The sequence below is a fragment of the Macadamia integrifolia genome, unplaced genomic scaffold (assembly GCF_013358625.1).
Source record: "Macadamia integrifolia cultivar HAES 741 unplaced genomic scaffold, SCU_Mint_v3 scaffold1509, whole genome shotgun sequence".
NCBI classification, from domain to species: Eukaryota; Viridiplantae; Streptophyta; class Magnoliopsida; order Proteales; family Proteaceae; genus Macadamia; species Macadamia integrifolia.
The window spans coordinates 271,310-278,693 of NW_024868239.1; positions in this window are offsets into that span (position 1 = coordinate 271,310).

Below are 7,384 nucleotides of genomic sequence, written 5' to 3' on the forward strand. Positions count from 1 at the left end.
ATCTTTGGCAAGTAATGAAGTGAGAGGTCGAAGTGAGAGGTCGGGTTAACTGACTAAAGTTCTTAATAAACCTTCTATAGAAGCCCGCATGCCTTAGAAAAGATCGGACGCCCTTAACAGATTGAAGAAGTGGTATATTATCAATTAAATCCATTTTGACTCTATCTACTTTAATTCCTTCCTTGGATATTACATGACCTAAAACAATATCAGATTTAACCATAAAATGACATTTCTCTCAATTCAAAACCAAATTTTAAGATATGCACCTTTTTAAGACTAGAGAAAGATGATGAAGACATTCAGAATAGGAATTCTCATGAATTGAAAAATCATCCATAAATACTTCTAAGAATTTTTTGACCATGTCAGAAAAGATGCTCATCATGCATCGTTGAAACGTAGCAGGGGCATTGCAAAGCCCAAAGGGCATACGTTTGTAAGCAAATGTTCCATATGTGTATGTAAAAGTGGTCTTATGTTGGTCCTCTAAAGCAATTGGGATCTAGTTATAGCTGGAATATCCATCAAGAAAACAATGGTATTCATGTCTAGCTAACCTCTCTAACATCTGGTCAATGAATGACAATGAAAAGTGGTCCCTCCAGGTTGCCACATTAAGTTTCCTGTAGTCTATGCACACTCTCCACCCTGATTGGACACGGGTTGAAATTAGTTCATTATTGGCATTGGGAACTATAGTCACACCAGACTTCTTCGGCACTACGTGAACTGGGCTTACCCATTGGCTGTCAGAAATAGGATAAATTGTTCCATGATCCAAGCACTTTAGGATCTCTTTCTTAATGATTTCTATCATCACTGATTTAGCTCTTCTTTGGGATTCTATGGATGGTTTGGAATCCTCCATAAGATGTACATGATATTGTACAATAGAACGACTTATACCCTTGATATCAGCCATGGTTCAACCTAGGGCTTCCATATTATCTTTTAACACTTTAAGTAACTCCTCTTCCTGGTTAGAAGCCAAATTTGAAGAAATTATTACAGGAAGAGTCTGGTCAGGCCCTAGGAAAGCATAGCTCAAATTAAATGGCAACTCCTTAAGGTCTAGCTTAGGGGGCTCAACTATGGAAGGTTTAGGAATGGAATTGGAAAGGGGGTCTAAGGGCTCCACAGATGTGTGAAGACTTAGGACTTCAGAAAATAAAGTTTCACTATCATCATCCAACTCATCCATACTCTCTTGGAATTCTGAATTAAAATTAATATCAAAGTTGGTAATTAAATCATCAGAAAAATCTAAAAAATCCTCAAGCATATTGATCTCTTATTCTATATGTGGTTATTTGCCTATCCTAAACATGTTAAACTCAACAATTTGGTTACCAAAAGATAACAGTAGGAAACCATTCTGGCAATTGATTAATGCATTACTAGTAGCCAAGAATGGTCTTCCTAAAATTATTGGGATCTCATCCTTAGTTTGAGAAGGGCTTGGCATCTAACACAATGAAATCAACAGGGAAAATAAATTCCTCCACTTTTAGTAAGACATCCTCAACCATCCCTTTAGGAATCTTAACAGATTTATCTGCCAACTGAAGAGTAATTCCAGTGGCTTTAAATTCTCCCAATCCTAGTTGCTTGTACACATGGTAAGGTAAGAGATTCACACTTGCACTAAAGTCAAGAAAAGCATGCTTAATGTAGGTATTGCCTATGACACATGCTATAGTAGGGTTTCCTAGATCTTTATACTTGCCTGTTATAGGTTGAGTAATTATGAAACTAATGTTACCTACCAAGAACGCCTTTTTGGGCACACTAGTATACGTTTGTGAGTACATAAATCTTTCAGTACCTTTGCATAGGCGGGGATCTGGGACATGGCATCCAAAAGAGGGATGTTCACTTCTACCTTTTTGAAGACTTCTAAAATTTTATCCATGGAAGCAGTCTTTTTTTTGTTTACCAGGTGATTAGAAAATGGGACAGGATGAACATAAGGACTATTAGGAATTTGCCATTTTTCAGAAGAATCATTTTTGGTTTTCTCAACCAAATCATCTTTAGTTTCACAATATCCATTTGCATGAGAAAGAGGACTTCGTACGAGAATGGGGGTAGGGTTTTAAGAGACTTTGAGAGGGAGAGCAATATTAGCTGGAAGCAGGAAACCCATCAAGTAAAACCATTATCCATGACTACACTTATCTTCTGTTGCCCCCAAAAAAATCTGTTTTCCGCAAAACAACAATAAAGCCAGTCACCAAATATTACATTTTCTTATTTTTCATGGTAGTTTGCTAGTTACTGGGTAGACCTATTAATATGTTTGTATTTTTCACCATGGTAAATTGTCTACCTCCCTCCCCACCCTCAAAAAAAAAAAAAAGTCATCTTTATAATACTAGACCGAGTTTTCTTAAGACCACGGTAAACGAAAATCCATTCACTGCGGCACTTGAGATGTGGCACAAGGGTTCAAGAGGGTATTTTGGGGAAAATGCTAAACCCTATAGGGTTCACAGGGTTTGTGAACCCTAAGATTGTTGGCGAGATGTGGCACAAGGGTTCAAGAGGGTATTTTGCGAAAAATGCTAAACCCTATAGGGTTTGTGAACCCTAAGATGGTCGGCAAACCATCCTCTGCAACATTCTTGTCGTGAAATGTAAGCACTTTGCTTGTGGTGCTTCCAACAATGATCTCCATCTCTGGCTACAGTTTTGATTTGTTTTGCAGATATATCTCATTTTTATTTTATAAAATTTTCAGTGGCCTTGATTTTTTTCTGGGTGAATAAAAAAATATATTAAGGGAGCAAAAGATTGGCAAAAGGTAGGATACAAGCCAACTTACAAAAAAAATTAAAGGCACCACACCATCCTTAGATAAGACAAGAAAAAGAAAATACAAGGACCAAAAGGCCACACCTCAAATTAAGTTTTACATTTTTTGGTGCGAAGGTAGCCCGGGGCAAATGGTGGCTCCATCCAACATATACAGACTGACATGGCCATCTGGTTCTTCATATTTAACTTCCTTTATATCACAAATATGTTGCGTTACCTCCTCAGAGCCTTGAATGTCTTCCCAGTGAAGCTCTTCCTCTTCCTCTTCCTCTTCCTCTTCCTCTTCCACTTCCACTTCCACTTCCACTTCCACTGCTTCTTCTTGCACATTCCAGCCCAAAATATGAGGGAAAATCTCAGAGCCTTAAGTCTCTTCCAAATGAAGTTTTTCCTCTTCCTCTCTCTTTCTCTTCCTCTTCCTCTACCTCTTCCACTTCTTCTTGCTCATTCGAGCCCAAAAAATGAGGGAAAATCTCAAAGCCTTGAGTGTTTTCCCAATGAAGTTCTTCCTCTTCGTCTACCTCTTTCTCTTTCTGTTTCTCTTCCTCTACCTCTTCCAATTCTTCTTCTTCTTGCTCATTCCAGCCCAAAATATGAAGGAAGATTTTCCCTCATCAATTTCCAAACTGGCTCCATAAGGATTGAGATTATTATTCGTACACTCTTGAAAGTTCCTGAAAAGAAGCGGTAAATGTTACCATTCTGACAAATGCTAAAAGAAGGCTGAAAAGATTCTTCCACACCAATGGATTACTAGATGTAAGAAATATTATATTGGGTATTGGGCAAATTTTGCTTTTGATTTAATTAAATGCATTACTGCTTCCTGCTTCAAGGATTATAGAATGTCACCTCAATGTTCACACACATTCACATGCACATGAAAGATTCCTCTTACTTCTGTGGCATGGCATTGTATTAGCTGGAAGGACAAAACTTCACCCGCCATAACACAAATAAAAATACACTGAACTGTTTTTACCGACGCAGCCCGAAATTAGATTAGCCAAATACATTGTTTCTTACCCAGTTTCTACTATCCTACTCTTTGAGAATTGTTAATGTTTTGTCCTCTGTAAGGAAGCTACAGTTACAAAGTACAAACCCAACAATTATTCAAGAACTTGCAACTTTTACAACTTTGAGTCATAAAATTGATAACTGGATTTAGTAATATCCATCCACTATGTCATAACTCGAGCAAGCTCTTATTTTCAGCAATAGAATATTTTTTCTTAAATCTATGTTCTGTTCTGTGATTTTAACGTTTTATAAGAAACATAAGAGTTCCGCAACATGAACCTCCTTTAACCTTGGTGTTCTGAACTGCAGAGTTGGTGGATTCACTGTTTCTCCTGAGATCATAAGAGGTCCTTTTAACACTGTCCGATAACAGTGTTGAATGCTCCTTCAGCTCCAATGCGAAAGCATGCTTTGCAGATGCAATGAACCTCTCTTCCCCTAAAATAAGAGATCAACTGTGATATTTAATTTGGATACCACATATATTTAATTGCCTTCTAAAGATATTTTTTTCGGTTGCAGTTTGTCACTGATGCTAAAGAAGGTTCAAGTGATGTAGTCAGACTCATAGAAGAAAGAGTGGATGAAGAGTTGAACGAGTTTCTAATACAGGATCCAAAAAAACATTAATTTCATAAATAAAGAAATAAACTAACCTTTTTAATCTTCTGGTAAATCGTTGATTCGATTTCATGCATGACCCCCAAGAGAACTTCACCAAGCTAAATTATTCGACAGACCAAGATCTTATTAGTTTTTTATGTTACGAATCAAGACAGAGAGAGAGAGAGAATCTGAAGAGAAACAACAAAACTAAATCGATCATCATTACCTTGATGCCAAAGCTTGAGATGGACAACGATTGAAGAAGATGAGCCTCAAGAGAGCTTCCTCCATGAAAAGCAACGACTGTAGCAGCCATCATCTCAGATTGCGATGAACCTCCCTCAATCCCAAACCTCCTTATATTGGCCGGATTACCCGGCGGTACTCCCTCTCCTCAAAAAGAACTATTTATAGGCTCAAGTAGTGAGTAGGGTTTTTCTATTTTTTAGGGTAAAAAATAGTGATTAGGGTGTCGTAAGAAAAAAAAAATATATATAGCGGATAAGGCTTGGGCAATTTGTCAGGCCCAGCCGGGCCTACCAAGTTTGTTCGTGCCTCATAATTGTTTTCTTACAAGTTTTTCGTATAAGTGCCGTATATAATTTTTATTTTAATTTTTATTTTATAATTAATTTTTATTTTTTTTAAATAGTGTATAGAGTATGGGTAGGGATTCCCATGAACTTTGATTATCCTTTTTTTTTTTTGTTAAAAGTCCGTATCCTTATTACATAGCTCGCTTATAAGAAAGTAAGTGTGACAGAGATTATCATGACACATTATAATGTTGTCTCATATGAAATGGATTCCCACATCATGCTAATAAGAACACGAGCATGGCCCCCACATCATGCCAATAAAAATACGAGCATATGTAGGAGGTTCGTATGCTAGGAAGGAGAAAGAGTGAGTCATGAAAATAAGGAAATGAATATGGCACATGATATTTAAACCTCGCCCAAAAAAAAGAGGAATATACTTGACAATATGGTTATCTTTCCCTATATGTTATATATTAAACTTCATAAAACTACAATTAAAGTAATTAGTTTTTTATATGCTTGTCATGTGGTAGGTCATGCATTCTTACCATATCTCTCTAGTTTTGTTTTTTGAAAACTTTTGAAAGTCCCCTTAACTTAGTAATGGGAGTTTCTCGGTTTAGAAAAACCAATCTAGGGCCTTCTAATATAAGAAAAAAATACAATAAAATAAAAAGAGAGAGTACTTAGGATTAATAAACTAAACCCACTTTTATTCCAATTGTTGTAATGTATTACTATTTAAATAGTACCACTTCATAAGAGACTGGTCCTTATTGCTAAGACAAAGCATGCGATTGTGGGGTGTAGAACATTTTGAAAGAATGTCTCTTCTATTCATGCAGCCTTTTACTTTCATGGGTCACGTACAAGAGCTTTATGCGCTATAAGATACACAAGATTTGAAAACATTTTGAATTCTTTTTAAAGCGTGCTATGTGATTAAATAGTTAATTTTATAATTAATTTGTTATTATTACACCCATGCTCTTATTAATTGTTCTTTTGTTTCTGAATGCGAGCAGTTGTCTCCTCTTCCTATAGATAATCGGTAATTTAGAGGATCTAGCTTTAGAGAGTTGGGTTTCTTTTTAAACAAAATATCATTGAATTGTCCAATTGCATTTGATTTCATTTTAAAGTGGAAGTCTCTTTGTTAGCAAATCTGGAAAATTAGGAATAAATATATTTTTAGCTTTATCTCTCAAGATTTGCAGGTTTTAGTGTCATCTATTTTTTTTCCCCGAAAGAAAGGGCTATTAGGTTGCAACTTGGTGCATCCATCTTTGACATGGTTCTTCACCTTTATTGATGGGGCATGGTTGGTCAACTCTTCCAAAGGAGTTGCATTTTGTTCTTGGTGGATGGTTCGGGTACTTTGAGGTGGTCTGCTGTAAATCTTTTGTCGATGGCTCTGACGGAGTGACGGTTTTCTCCTCTTCATATAGATAACAGATTATTTAGCGTATCTAGCTTTAGAGATTGAGTTTTCTTTTTAAAAAAAACTGTTGTTGAATTGTCTAAATGTATTGGATTTCATTTAAAATTGAATGTCTCTTTGTTGGCAGATTTGGCAACATCCCTCCAGATTTGCAGGTTTTAATGTATCTTTTGATTTGTTTATGAAGGAAATGGTAATTAGTGGCAAACAACCTCTAACCCGTTTGGTTCGTGTCCATATATATCCAGTTGCTAACTTGGTGCCTCCATTTTTGACATGCTTCTTCACCTTTATTGATGGATCATGGTCTGCCAACTCTTGTAAATGAGGCTGTGCTTTGGTCTTGGTGGATGGTTCAGGAACTCAATTTTCATTATAGTGGATCATGGTATTTTTGTCGGTCATCTCCTCTTTATATAGACAATTGATTATTTGGAGGACCTAGCTTTAGAGATTGAATTTTCTTTTTTAAACAAAATGTTTTATAGATTGGTAAAAATATTGTATTGTATCGAGCATCGACATTACATAATCAGTGCGATCAAGAGCAAATCAGGAAGGGAAGAGGAAGAGAGAGGGAGAGTGAAGGAAAAGCCTGGGCACTATGTAACAATCCCCTACCCTCCTCCACTATAATGAAAATTGATCTCATCCTATGAATGTAACTAACCTTTATGATAGGATTGATGTACATATGGCAAATTATAAGTAGCTAATTATAAGGAATTAAATGAATTAGATGATTGTCTTGAAAATCACGAACTCTCCTAAGTATCAACCCCATGGGAGATCAACCCCATGGCCAATATGACAGTGAGTGGGTGGGCTATTTGGTGCAGGCCTTCCTCAATCCTATGTGTGTACCTGCTCTAGGCCCTGTGGTGTCACCTTTGTAAGATTCTATTATCGCTTCTTAAGGAGGCTTATTGAATTACCACTATAAATGCAGATT